Raw genomic sequence first — 16,147 nt, 5'->3', positions numbered from 1 at the left:
GGTGGGAGGATCACTTGAGCCTAGTAGTTTGAGGTTGCGGGGAGCTATGAGCAACAGAGAAAGACTCCATCTCTTTAAAAACAAGAGAGAAATTGTGAATTCCAAGATTCACAATTCTGGTGATGGAGACTCTGTGTCTATGTGTACACGCATGTGTCCATGCATGCATTGCACACACTTGTCCTTTCTCAGCTTTCTTTTGGTTTGTAAGTGATCATCTGGTGATCTTCAAGGTGGCAGTGCCTTGTGCCAGATTCTAGGCATTGTGTTTTATAGCTTATTCTACTGAAATTTGAATAGGGGAATGTCTCAGAAAATAATCCAGTGTGGCTCCTTTGTGTCACCATCCTATCCCGCCTCATATCTAGGACACAGTGTCAAGTGATGAGACCAACACTGCTCAGTTTAGAGCCTCACACCTGAGCCAGTCACTCACGTCCCTTCTTGCTACCCCAAATTATCCTGCTTGTATCCGCCAAATTGCCCAGTTCACGCTGATATAACAAACGACCCCCGAATCTCAACAGTTAACAACAACATAAGCTTGTTTCTCACTTAAGCTCCATGTCCATTTTGAATGGGCTTCCTCCCTGCGCTACATCCAGGACCCAGGCTGACGGATCATCCCCTGTCACATTTCAATGTCCAAAGCAAATCACGTGGCTGCTCTTGAGTTCACGTACTCAAGTATACTCCTCCCCCAGGAGGCGCTCTAAGTCCATGGCTGCACCTGCTGTCAGTGAGGCCGGGAGGTATAGCCCACCCCAGGCAGGGCCAGCTAATGTTTGAGCAGCCAGACAGTCCACACGTTCCTCCAGCTGTTCCCAGCTCCTGACCGGTCCGGGCTTGTGCTGACTGCCCTGTCCCTAACCCAGTCTCTGTTTCTCAATCCCCCTTCTAGAATGCCAACAAAGTTATTTTCCTAAAGAACATCTCTCTGATCACGGTGGCACTTCAGAGAAATTTTTCATCCTCTGCATTGTTCACATATTATAGTCAAAATTATTTGGCTCGGCACTCCCCGCCTTCTCAGCTCCGGCATATACCTGCCTCTCCATTTTCATCTTGCACCACAACCCTCGGACCCCTCGTTCCCTAGTGACTCAGAACCACTTAGCGCTGCTGGGCCGGGAGCCGTGCAGTGTGTGATGAAGAACAGTCTCTGCAGTTCTGTGCTTCCGCGCACTAGCTCTGCGATCCCGATCGAGGAGCTCCGCCGCTCTAGGGTCAACACTGTTGACTCTAAAGACATTCAAGTCCCTGGTGAATGGGGATTTTAATAGTACCCAGTTCATGAGTTGTGATGGTAGTAAATGACTGGCTGTGTGAAAAAGTTTATGTCCATTCTTTATGCTCAATAAATAGGAACTATTGTTTTCTGCTGCTGGGACTGACTATTTTCTAACTGCATCTTTCAGATTCACGCATCTCTACCCAAGCCACTCCGTCCCCCTTGAAGCCTTCTCCTCTCCCCACCAGCCAAATCCAGCTCATCTCTACCTATTAAAGCCCTACTCATCTTTTGTTTTAGCTAAAGTTTTAATTGAAATAGTTGTAAATTCATGTTGTTGTAAGAGGTAATACAGAGAGATCTCAGTTACCCTTACCCAGTTTCCACCAATGGTAACATCTTGCAAAACTGTAGTACCATGTGACAACCAGGATATCGACATTGATACAATCCACTGATCTGCCCCAGTTTTACGTGTGTGTGTGTGTGTGTGTGTGTGTGTGTATTTAGTTCTACATGATTTTATTACCTATGTAGGTTTATGTATCCATCACTACAGTCAAGACCACACAGGTCCATGACCGCAGGCTCCCTCTTGCCCTTTCATAAGTGCACCCATCTTCTTCCTACCACATCACCTGCTTCTCCAACCGCTGGAAGCCACCAATGTGCTCTCCATTTCTATAATGTTTTCTTTTCTTTCTTTCTTTCTTTCTTTCTTTCTTTCTTTCTTTCTTTCTTTCTTTCTTTCTTTCTTTCTTCTTTTTTGATACAGAGTCTTGCTCTGTCACCCAGGCTGGAGTGGAGTACAGAAGCACAATCATAGCTCACTGCAGCCTTGAACTCCTGGGCTCAAGCTATCTTCCCATCTCAGCCTCCCAAATAGCTGGGACTACAGGCACGCACTACCGTGCTGGGCTAATTTTTTTAATTTTTGTGTAGAGATGGGGTCTCACTATGTTGCTTAAGCTGGTCTCAAACTCTTGACTTCAAGCAATCCTCCTACCTCTGCCTCCCAAAGCACTGGGATTACAGGCATGAGCCACCCCACCCAAGCCTTCTTTGATGTTTCATTTCAGAAATGCTATATAAGTAAAATCCTACAACATGCAACTTTCTAGGCTTGGCTTTCTTCTCTCAGCATAATTCCCTGGAGAATCATCCATTTCGTGTGTATCAGTAGTTTATTCCTTTTTATTGCTGCCTACTCATCTTTTAAGGTCCTTTATGATACCTAATTGAATACTCAATGCCCCTGACTGGAATAATCAATTTTTCTGTGCTCACTTACCAATCTTTAATAACTGTCTGTGATTCACAGCTATTTAATAACCAGGTTTTATATTTGCATAACTCTTCAGGGCTTATGAAGTACTCTTGCATTCATTATTTTATCTCATCTTATGTAAATGTCTCTATCATGTCATTGCACCTATTTTGATGAAATAGACATGTACCCCCTCCCTTCGAGTTGGGGGCATCAAGTTCAATGCCTCTTACATCGTGTGCTGCCAGGAACTGCTGCATGGGTGAGATCCTTTTGTATAGAAAGCCATCTCCTGGGTGTGATTCAAGCCAGCTAAATAATGCTGTCATTCGATGCAACTCAAGGGGCAGATGTTCCTGGCTCTAGGTAAAATAGAAATTGTAGAACAAGGAGTGTTTTTTTAATGTAAGAGAATGTCATAATAGACTGATTTAAAAGCCTCCTTTGGGAGATGATAACTAAGGTATTTCAATATGCAAGTATTACCATAATAAAAGCTGAGTATTAAAAATATGATGAGATTTTCTTTGAAGGAAATAAATTAAACACGAGTTTACATTAGAATAGATTTATAAGCATGATAATGTTCCCCTTTAGCATAAATTGGGGAAGATTATGTGTTGCCTAGGAATGCACTAGAAGAGTCAAAGTAGTATTGTTTAAAGGTCAGACAGATATATATGAACATATGCACATGACATGAATCACCAATACCTGGTGATCTCCAATGTGTATCGAAAATTATCTGTCCATTGCTCCCTCCAGAGGACAAGGACACACGCCGAGGACCTGACATTGGGGTGGGAGCCCAGGGAGAGGACTCAGAGGGGCAAGATGATTATCAGGAGTGGGAAGAGTTGGAGTTAAGTGCCGGCTGTGTCTTCAAAGTGATGCCGACAAACAGGCATTAAGACCATAAGGAGGAGTAAAATCTAGAAAGGTCATGAACTGAATATATTGAGAGACACAGTGGGAGCAGGAAGGAAGCGAGAAGGTCCAAGACACTTTCCAGAGAGCTAGTGTGTCTGGGGCATGTTTTGATTTGGCTTCCAGCTGTTCGATGCATGTGTACAGCAGGGCCATGTTTTACCCTCTGCTGTCTCTGCATCACCTGGCGAAGGACAATAGAAGATTCAGGCGCTGAAAGCCACCGTTAATGTGGAATGAGCTCTTCAGGGTGAGGCTGGCCAGGGGGGAAGCAGGGCTGAAGAGTCTGTGGGTTAGAAGGTGCTGGCCAGTTGCATGCCTGCTCTGAAAGTTAGCATCTTGGACGGTGGGTGAGGGATGAGAATGAGGTGAGGAATGGCGGAGGGTGGAGCATTAGGAGTGCTGAGAAGTGGAAATGAGCAAAAGCAGCATCAGAGACATAGCTGAGACTGAATTCAGTGAGGGAAATGCATGAAGAGGGGATGATAGTTTGAGATCAAGTAAGAAAGGGCATTCCAGGCCAAGGAAAGAGCTTAAGAAAAGGCATGGGTATGCAAAGGCATGTTATGTCCAGGGAATTATAGTAGTTCCTTGGTGCTATGATGTAGGATCTGTGGAGAGAGAAGGAAAAGGACATATCTCTCTCTGCTTAAATTTTAAATGTCTGGAGAGCAAGCACTTTCCATCACATTTCTTTCACTCTGTTGGAAAATCGGGGACACCGCAGTAGATTCGTAACTTGGGGGCCAGGTTCTAAAGGTGATTGTGCAAGTAAAAAATCACTGTAATCAAAGTTGCTCTTGAAAAATCAATTAAATTGTCCATAAAACACAGTAAATACACATCCAGCCTTGTGGTAAATTCCACACAAACATGTTTTTGTCCAGCACTAGAAGAGATTGATTTGTCGCAGTTGAACACAGAGTGAAGTCGTTGGTTTGCATTGATGTTTATCAAGACACCGTTAATAGAGAAAGAAGGCAAGCTAGAAGCAGGCAAGTAGAAGAAGATATTTAAAATACATACACCTCCAACAGGACTTAAAAACATAAATAGGCACTTTACAATAGAGGATATGCAGATGGCCAGTACACATGAGAAGGTGCTCGACCTCATTGATCATCAGGGAAATACAAATTGAAGCCACAATGAGATGTGTATACCTTTACCAGAATGGTTACAATTTAAAAGAAAGTAATACTACAATAGACTCAAAAACACCAAATACCTAGCAATACATTACACAAAAAATATAGAAGACTTCTTGATGAGAACTACAAAACTACAAAAGATTGCCAAAAAATATTAGAGAAGACCTAAATAAATGAAAAGATACACCATGTTTATGGTTTGGAAGACTCAACATTTAGATGTCACTTCCCCAACATTGATCCATAAAGTCAATGAAATCGCAGTCAAAATCCTGGAGGGTTTTTTAGGAGATTGACAAACAGATTCTGAATTGAATGTGGAAATACAAAAGAACTCAGACTAGCCAAGAACAAAGTTAGATAACTACATTACCAGATTCCAAAAATTATAAATTTACACTAATTAGGACAGTGTAGTATTGGTGTTAGGATAGACAAATAGATAATAGAAAAGAATACAGCATTCATAAAAACATCCACACCTGCACTCACTTGATTTTTGACAAAGGCACCAATACAATGCAATACGGAAAGAATGTTTTTTTAATTAATGATGCTGAAACAAATGAATATCCATATGGGGGGGAACTAACCTTGACCTACACCTGACCATAAACAAAAATTAATTCTAAATGATTCACAGACCTAAACATAAAAGCTAATACTATAAAACTTCCACAGGAAAACATAAGAAAATATCTTTAATCTTCCTATGAAAGGACACAAACAGTGTAAGAAAGTAGTAAGTTGGTGTCATCAAATATAAAAACTCGAAGACACCATTTAGAAACACAAGCCATAAACTGCAAGAAAATATTTACAATGTATACATCTCATGAAGGACTTACCCAGAACACATAATTAATTCCTTCAAATTAACAATAGGAATTCAAACAAGTTGATTTTAAAATGGACCAAACAACCAAACAGGTATTTTACAAAATAAGTTATCCAAATGGCCAATAGGCATATGAAAATTTGTTCAACATTGTTGCTATCAGGGAAATGCATACATAAATCACACTTTATACCACTACACACCCACACAGTAATTTTAATTTTTAAAAAAACTCTCGGCTGGGTGCAGTGGCTCATGCCTGTAATCCCAGCACTTTGGGAGGCCGAGGCTGGCAGATCACGAGGTCAGGAGATCGAGGCCATCCTGGCTAACATGGTGAAACCCCGTCTCTAATTTAAAAAAAAAAAAAAAATTAGCCAGGCGTGGTGGCGAGCACCTGTAGTCTCAGCTACTCGGGAGGCTGAGGCAGGAGAATGGCGTGAACCCAGGAGGTGGAGCTTCCAGTGAGCCAAGAGATCGCGCCACTGCACTCCAGCCTGGGTGACAGAGAGAGACTCTGTCAAAAAAAAAAAAAAAAAGACCTCTCAGTACCAAGTGTAGGCAAGGAGGTGGAGCAAATGAAACTCTCATACATTGCTGGTAGAAGCATATATTGGCATCATCACTTTGTAAAGAAATGTTTTAAAGTGTTATTGAAATTGAATGTATTTATGCCAAACAACCCAGAAATTCCACGCCAAAGTATAAACTAATGGAAATGCATGTATATGCAGGCCAAAAATAGGTACAAAATGCATTAGTCATAATAGTTAAAACGTGGAAGCAACCGAACTGTTTTGTGACAATAGAATGGATAAAAAAAAGTTTATATATTCAGACACAGGAATACTATACAGGATGAAAATGAAGACTGCCATTAAGTGGAACAACATAGAAAAATCTCACAAACAAAAACATATTGTACAATTTTATGTTTATAAAGTTCAAAGAGAGACAAAGCTGATCTGCGATGTTAGAAGTGGGGATATTGGTTAACTTTGGGATGAAAGAGGGAATAGTTAAGAGGGGCATGAGGGGGCTTCTGAGGTTGTGGTGATGTTCTATTTCTTGCCGTGTATGCTTAAAATTTGTCGTTTTCCTGTGTGCATATTATACTGAAATAAAAAGCTTATTAATGTTGTGGTAGGATCTCCTTAGGAAAATATGGGAAATAATTAAGTGAATATTTGCATATCTATGTTTCTGTTTCTTCTCCGTAGAGGTAGCTGGGCCCTGGAATTGTAATCTGAAGGTCGTAGGAAGGCTGTGGCCCTACCCAGCTTCCATGGCACATCTGGCACCAAACTCATGAGCCCCTCACCCAGCCCCCCTTCCCCCCAATCCCAGTCTCAGCAGCAGCTGTCTTCCTGCTTAACATCCTTATAGAGTATTTATGTACACGGTGTTGCTGAATAACTTAAGCCAAGGTCAAAAGTAAACCAGACATGGAACTTGAGTTAAAGACTATGACGTTCATACATCCGTCTAAGCTCACAGTTGTAGCGAGCAAGGAAAGGATTCAACATCTCTCAGCACTGATGTTAGGGAGCACGTCGTAAACAAACTAGAATCTGCAGCAAATTTAAAGATGCTGCTCATTGTGTGTCTTTCTCCTGATTGGAGTGAGGAGTCTGGAGGGGAGTAGCTTTTAATAGACCCAAAGACTAGAAAGCATTTGGCAGGTGGCTGTGTTTCTGGGAGCCAGGCGTGTATTAGTTAGCCTAATTTAGAACAGATCACTTACTGCTTTTTTTAAAGAACTGTTGATGCTCAGCAAATAATAAGCAATAATAATAAGGTTCTCTTGTGAAAACAAAGATTTTGTTTATTCTAGACTATGTATAAACTTCGGGGAGTGGAGTGGAGGAGAGGCTGTGCAGTTCTTTTCCCTAGAAGCAGCTGAGATGGGAAACATCACAAATATTGCCTAACACAGAAGTCAGAAAGAAAGTAATAGGAGGTTTGGAACATCTATTAATAGCAAATGAACTTACTTCATCTAACAAGATGGAAGTCAGATAAGATGGCTCAGGCAGTCAGATTCCCCTGCATGCTCTGTCTCTGTCTTCCCCGACCCTCACTCTCACCCCCTTCTCTCCTTTTGAACATTTCCTCATATTATATAACATCCTGCTTCAACATGATTTGTAATTTCTGCCTCATACATTGCTAATTTAAATTATACCATTTTGTTACATGTTTAGGGGTTTTAAATACTTCATGGCTATAAGCAATGTACAATAAGCACTAGTATACATCCATAATTAGTTTCCTAAGATAATTTCTGGAAGTAGAATTGCTAAGAATATACAAAATTTCACATTTTTGGCATGTGCGGCCAAGTTTGCATCCAAAGGTCTACTAGTGCATAAGCATGCTCATTTCCCTGCACTTTCAGCAGCATTGTGTATTAACATTTTATCTAATCTTTGCAGTTTGATTCAAAAGAAACATTGTGTATTGCGATTTAAATATGTAAGTTTATATAAAACTTTTTCATATTTTTGGACCATATTTTTTAATTTATGGATTAACTCTTCAAATCATTTGCTCATTTTTATTGCAGTGTTAATTTTTTATTGTTGAAATGTTAGATCTCTTTGCATATTAAAAATCTATTCTGTGCTGCAAAAATGTTTATTTTGCATGGTTCTGGTAATTTTATTCATGGTGGTGTATGATTTCAATCCATGGTGTTGTATTTATAAAGAGGCTTCCCACTCCAAAATATGAACATTCCACGCAAAATTTCTAGTGGAAGCCAGAAACAGCAGCTAACAACTATTGAGTGCTGACTCTGTGCTGGACACTGTTCAAAGTGTTTAATCATTTAACACTAATAATACCTTGATGAGGTAAGCAACTATTACTGTGCCAGTTTTATAGATGAGGAAACTGTGGCACAGAGCGGTTCAGTAACTTGTCTAGGATCCAAAACTAGTAAGTAGTGAAGCTGGGATTTTAATGCAGTATGCCTGACTCTGCACATAATATTATCTCTCCTTCAGTTTTTTTCTTTTTGGTGGGGAGTGTCTTTTCAAAGAATTACGGTAAATTTCTCTTTCATTTACTTAAAGCTCATTCCAAAGTAACTAGAATAATTTGTGGAATAAGATCATTTTTCCCAAAAGAATATTATCGTCAAGATCCATTCCACAATGAGAAAAACAATGTAAGTTTTTAAGAGACCCACAGAAATGAAATGTCTCTTAAATTCCTAGGAGAGCTTTTCTTTGATTCATATTTAAAGGCATCTAGAAGCCTAAGTGAAGATTATCCACACTACATGGAAGACCAAGCTGTAACTGAAGAAATGCTGTCCCCTTCCAGGAGGCCTGCAGGGTCCCCAGCAGCTCATAGTCAAGTTCCCTGCAGCAGATGACCAACAGAGGCATCTGACATGGGGGTTAGTGCTGGCATCACCACTTTGGCAACTTGGAACACCTGTAATATTCTATTTTCTATACCAGGTTCTCAACACTGGCCCAGACAATCAAGAGTTAAATTTAGGAAAAAGCAAAGCATGCAGTGAACAGTGACATCAGGCATTTTAACTATGGGCAATTTTAATCAAGGTACCAAGTTAGAAATAAGATAGAGGCCATAACCCTCTTTTCTGGTGAGCTATTTATCCCTTGTAATGAGTAGTGCTAAAACTAGCGGCTTAATTATCTTTGCTCTGACCTGTCTTTGATTTTATGAATCCAGAAATCATTCAGTGCAACTCACAGAAAGAACACCTGCTATGAACAAGAGACTGTTCTAAGTAAACCCTGGGAGAGACAGAGTCTTTGGTCTAATGGAAGAGGTGGATGAATATGTGACCACATGGCTCTAGTATAGAAAGACTCTGATTAGTATATGATAAATGGGGTAGAGCCAAAATAATCCATAAAGCGTATAGACCATATGTCAGAGAAGTATATGAAAATAGCAAGATAAGTTGGCTTTTTCAGATCATGGAGAGCTTTAAATGCCATCCCAAAGAGAATCATTTGTTCTTTCATTTAACAAATATTTATTTTAACCATCCATTATATAGCGGTTACTATTGTAGGCACTGAAGATGTAGCAGTGAACAAAACTGACCAAGTTTCTGCTCTTGTAAAGTGTATTTTCTAATGGGGAAATTGTGTATATATATAATTAATTATATATTAATTATAATTAATAATAATTATATGCAATTATATATACAAATTATATAAATGTGTTAAATATTTATTACTTTATGTGTGTATATAAATATAAATTCATTCATTATGCATGTGTATTAATTTCTGGTAGATAAATATATATTCGTGTAAATTATATAAATATACAAATTAAATATGTATATTTAATCTATATAAAATATAGATTATATTTGTATATTATATATAATTTTTAAAGAAATTTATACATAATGTTTCAGGTAACAGTACAATAAAGGAAAATAAAACTGGATAAAAGGACAGAGTTTTAGGCCTCAGTCTCAACCCTGCCTGCACATTAAAATCAACCAGAAAGGTTTGGAAAATGATGATGCCTAGGCCCCCACTCAAGAGCAAGGGGATTAAAACCTTTGGAGTGGGCCCTGGCACTGGTTTTTTTGTGGGTTTTTTGGTTTGTTTTTTTGAGACAGTCTCGCTCTGTTGCCCAGGCTGGAGTGCAGTGGCGCAATCTCGGCTCACTGCAACCTCTGCCTCACAGGTTCACGCCATTCTCCTGCCTCAGCCTCCCTAGTAGCTGGCATTACAGGCATGTGCCACCATGCCCGGATAATTTTTGTATTTTTGGTAGAGACGGGGTTTAGCTTGTTGGCCAGGCTGGTCTTGAACTCCTGACCTCAGTGATCCACCTGCCTCGGCCTCCCAAAGTGCTAGGATTACAGGCCTGAGCCACCACGCCCAGCCAGCATTGGTATTTTCTAATTTGCATCCCAGGCAAGAACCAACAAGACAGAGAATGAGGACATGCGTTTAAACAGGCTGATCAGGGAAGGCCTCTGTAATTGAGCAGAGACTTAAATAGAGTGAAGGAATAGACCATACAGATAGGTGGAAAAGCTATACGGTGAACAGCTAGCCCAACATGTGGCACTTAGTTATCATGAAAGAGTGAATGATTAGTAGCACAAAGAATTGACAAGTGCTTGAGGTAATAGATACCCCATTTACCATGATGTGACTGTTATGTATTGTATGCCTGTATCAAAATATCTTATGTACCTGTAAGTATATACACCTATTATGTACCAATAAAAATGAAAAAAATTAAAAAGAATGGATGAATGGATGCACCAGGATATGGAATAGTGTCAGAGAAGAAATTAACTGGGCACCTGCATTGAGGGTCACAAGCCCACCCCAGGTTTACTGATTGGCAAGAAGGACTCACAAGGACCCAGCATATATGGTCATACTCAGGTCTCAGATTTGTTACAGCAACAGGATACAAAGTAAAATCAGCAAAGGGAAGTCCAGAGGAAACCAGGCGCAAGTTTCCAGGAGCCCTCTTAATTGCTCCAGCGACAAGCTGGGACAACACCTGTGAAATGGTGTCTACCCAGGAAGCTCGTTAGAGGCTCAGTACTCAGGTCTTTACTGAAGCTGGTCACATAAGCGCCCTCTGCCTTGCATGAGGCATTCCAGACTCCTGAAAGGAAAGCAGGTGTTCAGCATAAACCATATTATTGAGGCAAATAGTTTAGGCATAGCTTGTCAGGGAATGGTGGGAACACCGTTGAGATCCAAGTTCACTGATGCCAGCCAAGAACCAAACTTGCAAGCAAGTCTTTTTAAGGAGGGCAGTCCCAGTCCTCCGCTGTGTTAACTCTTTTCTGCACCGTGCCATATACCAAGGGCCAGATCAAGGGCACTGGGGATGAGAATAGAAAGCACAAAGATATACTTGAGAATTTTAACAACTGTTTATAGGTATGAAAGGTGAAGAATATGAAACAGAACCTCTGGTTTTCAGAGATGTTTACAGGTTACCTCTTAGGAAGCCTTCCCTGAAACCCAAGTACAGCTTAGCTTTTCCCCATAGCACCCTCTTTCTTCCTTCTTCCCTCCCTTCCTTCCTTTATTTTCTTCTCTTCCCTTCCCTTCTCCTTCCTGCCTTCCTCTCTTTCTCTTTCTTTCTTTTTCTGTCTTTCTTTCTCTTCTTTCTTTCTCTTTCTCTCTTCTTTATTTTTCTTTCTTTCTTTCTCTCTTTCTTTCTTCTTCCTTCCTTCCCTCTTTGTTTTTTTCTTTTCTTTATCCTTCCTTCCTTCTTTCTTTCTATTTCTTTTTTTTCCTAGAGACAGGGTCTCACTATGTTGCCCGGGCTGGCTGTGAACTTCTGGGCTCAAGTTATTCTTCCACCCCAGCCTCTCAAGTAGCTGGGATTACAAGCATGTACCACAGCACCCAGCTCCCTTTATCTTTCTTAATGGTGCATATTACAGTTATAATTCACTAAACAGATATTCCCACAAATAGTTGAGTCTGGTCTCCCCAGCTAGACTATAAACTTAATAAAGTTTTTCTCAGCACATAGGCAACTTTCTTACACAGAATAACTACTCAACAAACATTTAGTGAATGAATTAATGAACGCATGAGAGTATCAGGTAGAGGCTTGAGGCAAGAACCCGATTTGAGTCTGAGGTTCAGGCCAGGTGCCTATGTGCAGATGCAGGCCAGCCTGTTGACCTGCAGCAGGTGTGTGCACAGCTTAGGCTCCAACAGAGCCCAGAGTGGATCTCAGAGATCAGTCTTCCAGTGCTTTAGTTGTCATGACCCTCACCACAGGGGCCACCGCTTTGGTAGTTGATTAAAATAATGCATGTATCTCTAAGGGTTCCTTTTGTGAACCTTCTTCAGCATTCATTCTACAAATATTTATTGGGGCCCTACTGGATTCCCGGTTTGGTACTGCCTTTTGGAGTTGATGAAATGAATTAGTAGACATGGTTCCAGCTTTAGGGACTGGAAGCACCATGAGTGAACTGGACAAGCTAACCAATCCAAATAACACAGGGCCGTATAATAGATGCATGCACAGGTACCTGTCACAAAATTGGTGCTCAAGACATAGTCAATGAATGCTTTTGAATGAAGGTGTAACCTTGGGTAAAGCAGATGTTTTATAGGTTGGTGAGGAAAAGAAGCCTGCAAAGGAGGTTGAGAAAGAGCAGTCAGAGAGGTGGCAGAAAAACCAGGTGGCAGGAGGGCAATTCAAAGATCAACAGTGGGCAAGCCTGAGAGGCAAAGTGGTCAGGAATGTCAGGTGCTTTTGTGAGGCATGAGAGATAAGCATCAAAGAGCAATCATTGACTTAGCAATCCCCAGAGCATCAGTGATCATGGGAAGAGCACATAGAGCTTGTGTTGGGGGCAGAAGCCAGTCTGTGGGGGTTGAGGAAGGAATGGGAAGTAAAGGACTTAAAGAGAGCTCATGGAACGCCTCCTCAAGAACCTTGGCTTTGAATGAAAGGAAAGAGAGAGAGACACAGCTTGAGGATTTGTCAGGTAAAGGTGGAAGGAGTCAATCCTGAGTAAGAGGCATCTCATGTCATTAGTTACATGCTCAGGGAAGACTTGTGGAGAGGAGAACCGAAGATGGAGCTGAAAGTATGCGTTGGAAAGAGACATCAAAGAAAGCAGGAGCACATTTCACAGCAAGCAGCTGCGAATTAGCAGGACAGACAGTGTCTCCACTGAAGACAGCAGCAGGAGCTGGTGGGCATGAATTTAAGTATTTAGGTGGAAGGAAAGAGAAATGGTCCCCATCTGACTGGCGAGGAAAAAGAAGGCTGGATGCGAGAGGGGTTGAAAAGGTTAGATTTGGGTTAGAGTGAGTGGGGCAGAGGGTGGTGATGGTCATTGTTTCTTTCGGTGTAAAGAATGGAAGAGAGAGAGTTAATAAGAAAGTTGCCAACAATATGGCAAGCACTTTGAAAAAAGTAGTTGAAGCATTTGCTGCTTAGATATTCTTCACAGTAAGCAGGAGTAACACCATGTCTGTGTACTTTGGAGTCAGACCTGAAGTTCAGTTTCAACATCTATCTTAAAAACAACTTTAGGTTACACTGTATAACATTGCCACTTTTGTAGGTTAAAATAAATTGCGTATTGTCAATTTTGTATGGCTGTATCTCTATAATACTTATCTCAGAAGCTGTGGTGAGGATTAAATCAAACAATACACCTGAAACTACATTACTTTCCCTTTCAATGGATCTTCAGTTAATACTGGGGCTTCTCGGTTTCCACCAGCCCATTCTGGCAGAGGAGGAGGAGGGTCAATGGCTCTCAGATACCTTCCAGCAAAGAAGGGGTAAATATATGCACACTCAAGACCAGCTTTTCCTCTTCCTCACTGAGAAGGACCAAGAGAAGAGGTGCTGAGGGCACAGTTTCAATTTATGTGGATTTGGCAGGGAGAGTTTATACCAAAACACACAGAATCAAGAAGTGAACTTGTTTTTGTTTTACAGACAGAGTCTTGCTCTGTCATCCAGGCTGGAGTGCAGTCATAGCTCACGGCAGCCTCGACCTCCTGTGCACAAATGATCCTCCCACCTCAGCCTTCCAAGTAGCTGTGATTATAGGTGTGCGCCACCATGCTTAGCTAATTTTTTATTTTTAGTTTTATAGAGATGGATGTCACTATGCTGCACAGGCTGGTCTTGAACTCCTGGCATCAAGTGATTCTTCCTCCTCAGCCTCCCAAAGTGTTGGAATTATACAGGCGTGAGCCACTGCCCCTGGCCTTGTTGCTTTGGAAGAAAGAATATAGCCATTGTTTAAGAGCCTTGACTCAAGCCAAACAGATCCTACTCTTCTCCGTCTTCATCTCAGTTTTGTCATCTTTCTGGTGTGATGCTACCTGTTTCTTGAGGCTGTTGTGAGGATTAAAGAGTTTTGCAAAGCATTTTTGGTAGTGACTATTTGTACAGTGAGCACTTATATACAGTACCTCTTGACTGTGGCTACTGTTGACTTTTGTTTAGGCAAAGTGGTACTGAGGTCAGACAGACTGAGGAAGACAACCTCTTTATGTCCTTCTAACAACCCTATATGATTCCCAAAGTGGCCATTTCTTCTAAGGTGGGTAAAAGTTGGTGGTCACAAGAGTAAACTCTATTACTTTATTATTAGATGTAGTTGCATGTAGTTCCTTTCTTGAGACATTAGGAAAAAATGTTTAAGAAATGTAGTATGTTATCACTGATATCTCTTCCAGGACATGGTGGGATAGGTGTAGAAGGCTCAAATGGACAACACAAATTGTAGCTCCACTTCTTCCTGAAATAATACTGTAGATCCCAAAAAGATAGACACATTATACTTTTTAAAAATCCTCTAAGTAAAGGCACTCTACAATAGTCTATGAAAATGTAATATGGGACACACTTATAGTTCTTATATCGTCCTTTTACATAAAATTGTTCCTTTCCCATGCGTAAAAAAGAATACAGTCATCCCCACTTATCCTTGGTTTCACTTTCCATGGTTTTAGTTGCCCGTGGTCAAGTGCGGTCAGACAATATGACATCACTAGTCTTGTAAAATAAGGGTGACTTGGCCCGGTGTGGTGTCTCACACCTGTAATCCCAGCACTTTGGGAGGCCGAGGCGGGCAGATCATGAGGTCAGGAGTTTGAGACCATCCTGGCCAACGTGGTGAAACCCCGTCTCTACTAAAAATACAAAAATTAGCCAGGCGTGGTGGCACACGCCTGTAGTCCCAACTACTCAGGAGGCTGAGGCAGGAGAATCACTTCAACCTGGGAGGCAGAGGTTGCAGTGAGCCGAGATGGTGCCCCTGCACTCCAGCCTGGCAACAGAGCGAGACTCCGTCTCAAAATAAAATAAAATAACATAAAATAAAATAAAATAAAATAAAATAAGTGACTTGAACACAAGTACTGAGATACTGCAACTGTCTATCTGATAGCAGATCTGGCTACTAAGTGACTAATGGGCAGGTAGTGTATATAACATGGATATGCCGGACAAAGGGGTGATTCACATCCTGGGCAGGATGGCAGAGATCCTCTCGCACTACTCAGAACAGAGCACAATTTTAAACCTATGAGCGGTTTCTGGAATTTTCCATTTACGTCACAACGCCTATGTTATTTATCTCATCTCATTTCATCTCATCACGTAGGCATTTAATTATCTCGCATCATCACATGGAAGAAGGGTGAGTACAGTACAATTAGATATTTTGAGAGAGAATATATTCACATAAATTTTATTATAGGATATTATTATATTTGTTCTATTTTACTATTAGTTCTTGTTAATCTCTCTCTGTGCCTAGTGAATAAATTAAACTTTATTATAGGTAAGTATGTATGTGGGAAAAAAACATAGTAGTTGCAGGATTCAGTACTGGCCAGTTTCACCCATCCAGTGGGGGGTCTTGGAACATATCCCCATAGATAAGGGTGTCTACTGTAGTGGAATGATATCCTCTGATCTGCTTCTCCCCATTCTTTCTAGACGCTTAGGCTTCGGTAAATCACACAAAAGTTCGGAAATGGCAGACGAACACTCATGGGGATGCTCATAATAAAAATTCGGCCATGGAAACTATGCGATGTATTGTCTTACTCACCCCTCCTTTGTATATCTCGAAGTCAGGTTCAAGGCAAGCTACGGAACCTCCTTGCTCATTTAAAAAATAAAAAGAGGCTGACCCTGTTTATCTCACAGGCCTACCCTGGTAAATTTTGCCCAAATGAAATTCAATTTAA

The 16,147-nt window shown here is 40.9% G+C and overlaps 1 protein-coding gene across 1 annotated transcript in view; it reads left to right on the top strand.

Moving 5' to 3' along the window:
* Nucleotides 1-16,147, top strand: part of SLC35F3 (solute carrier family 35 member F3) — a 424,298-nt gene that overhangs the window by 224,890 nt on the left and 183,261 nt on the right. The window lies entirely within an intron of this gene.

Source organism: Pan troglodytes, chromosome 1 (assembly GCF_028858775.2).
Source record: "Pan troglodytes isolate AG18354 chromosome 1, NHGRI_mPanTro3-v2.0_pri, whole genome shotgun sequence".
NCBI lineage: Eukaryota > Metazoa > Chordata > Mammalia > Primates > Hominidae > Pan > Pan troglodytes.
This window is presented reverse-complemented; position numbering and strand designations above follow the sequence as displayed.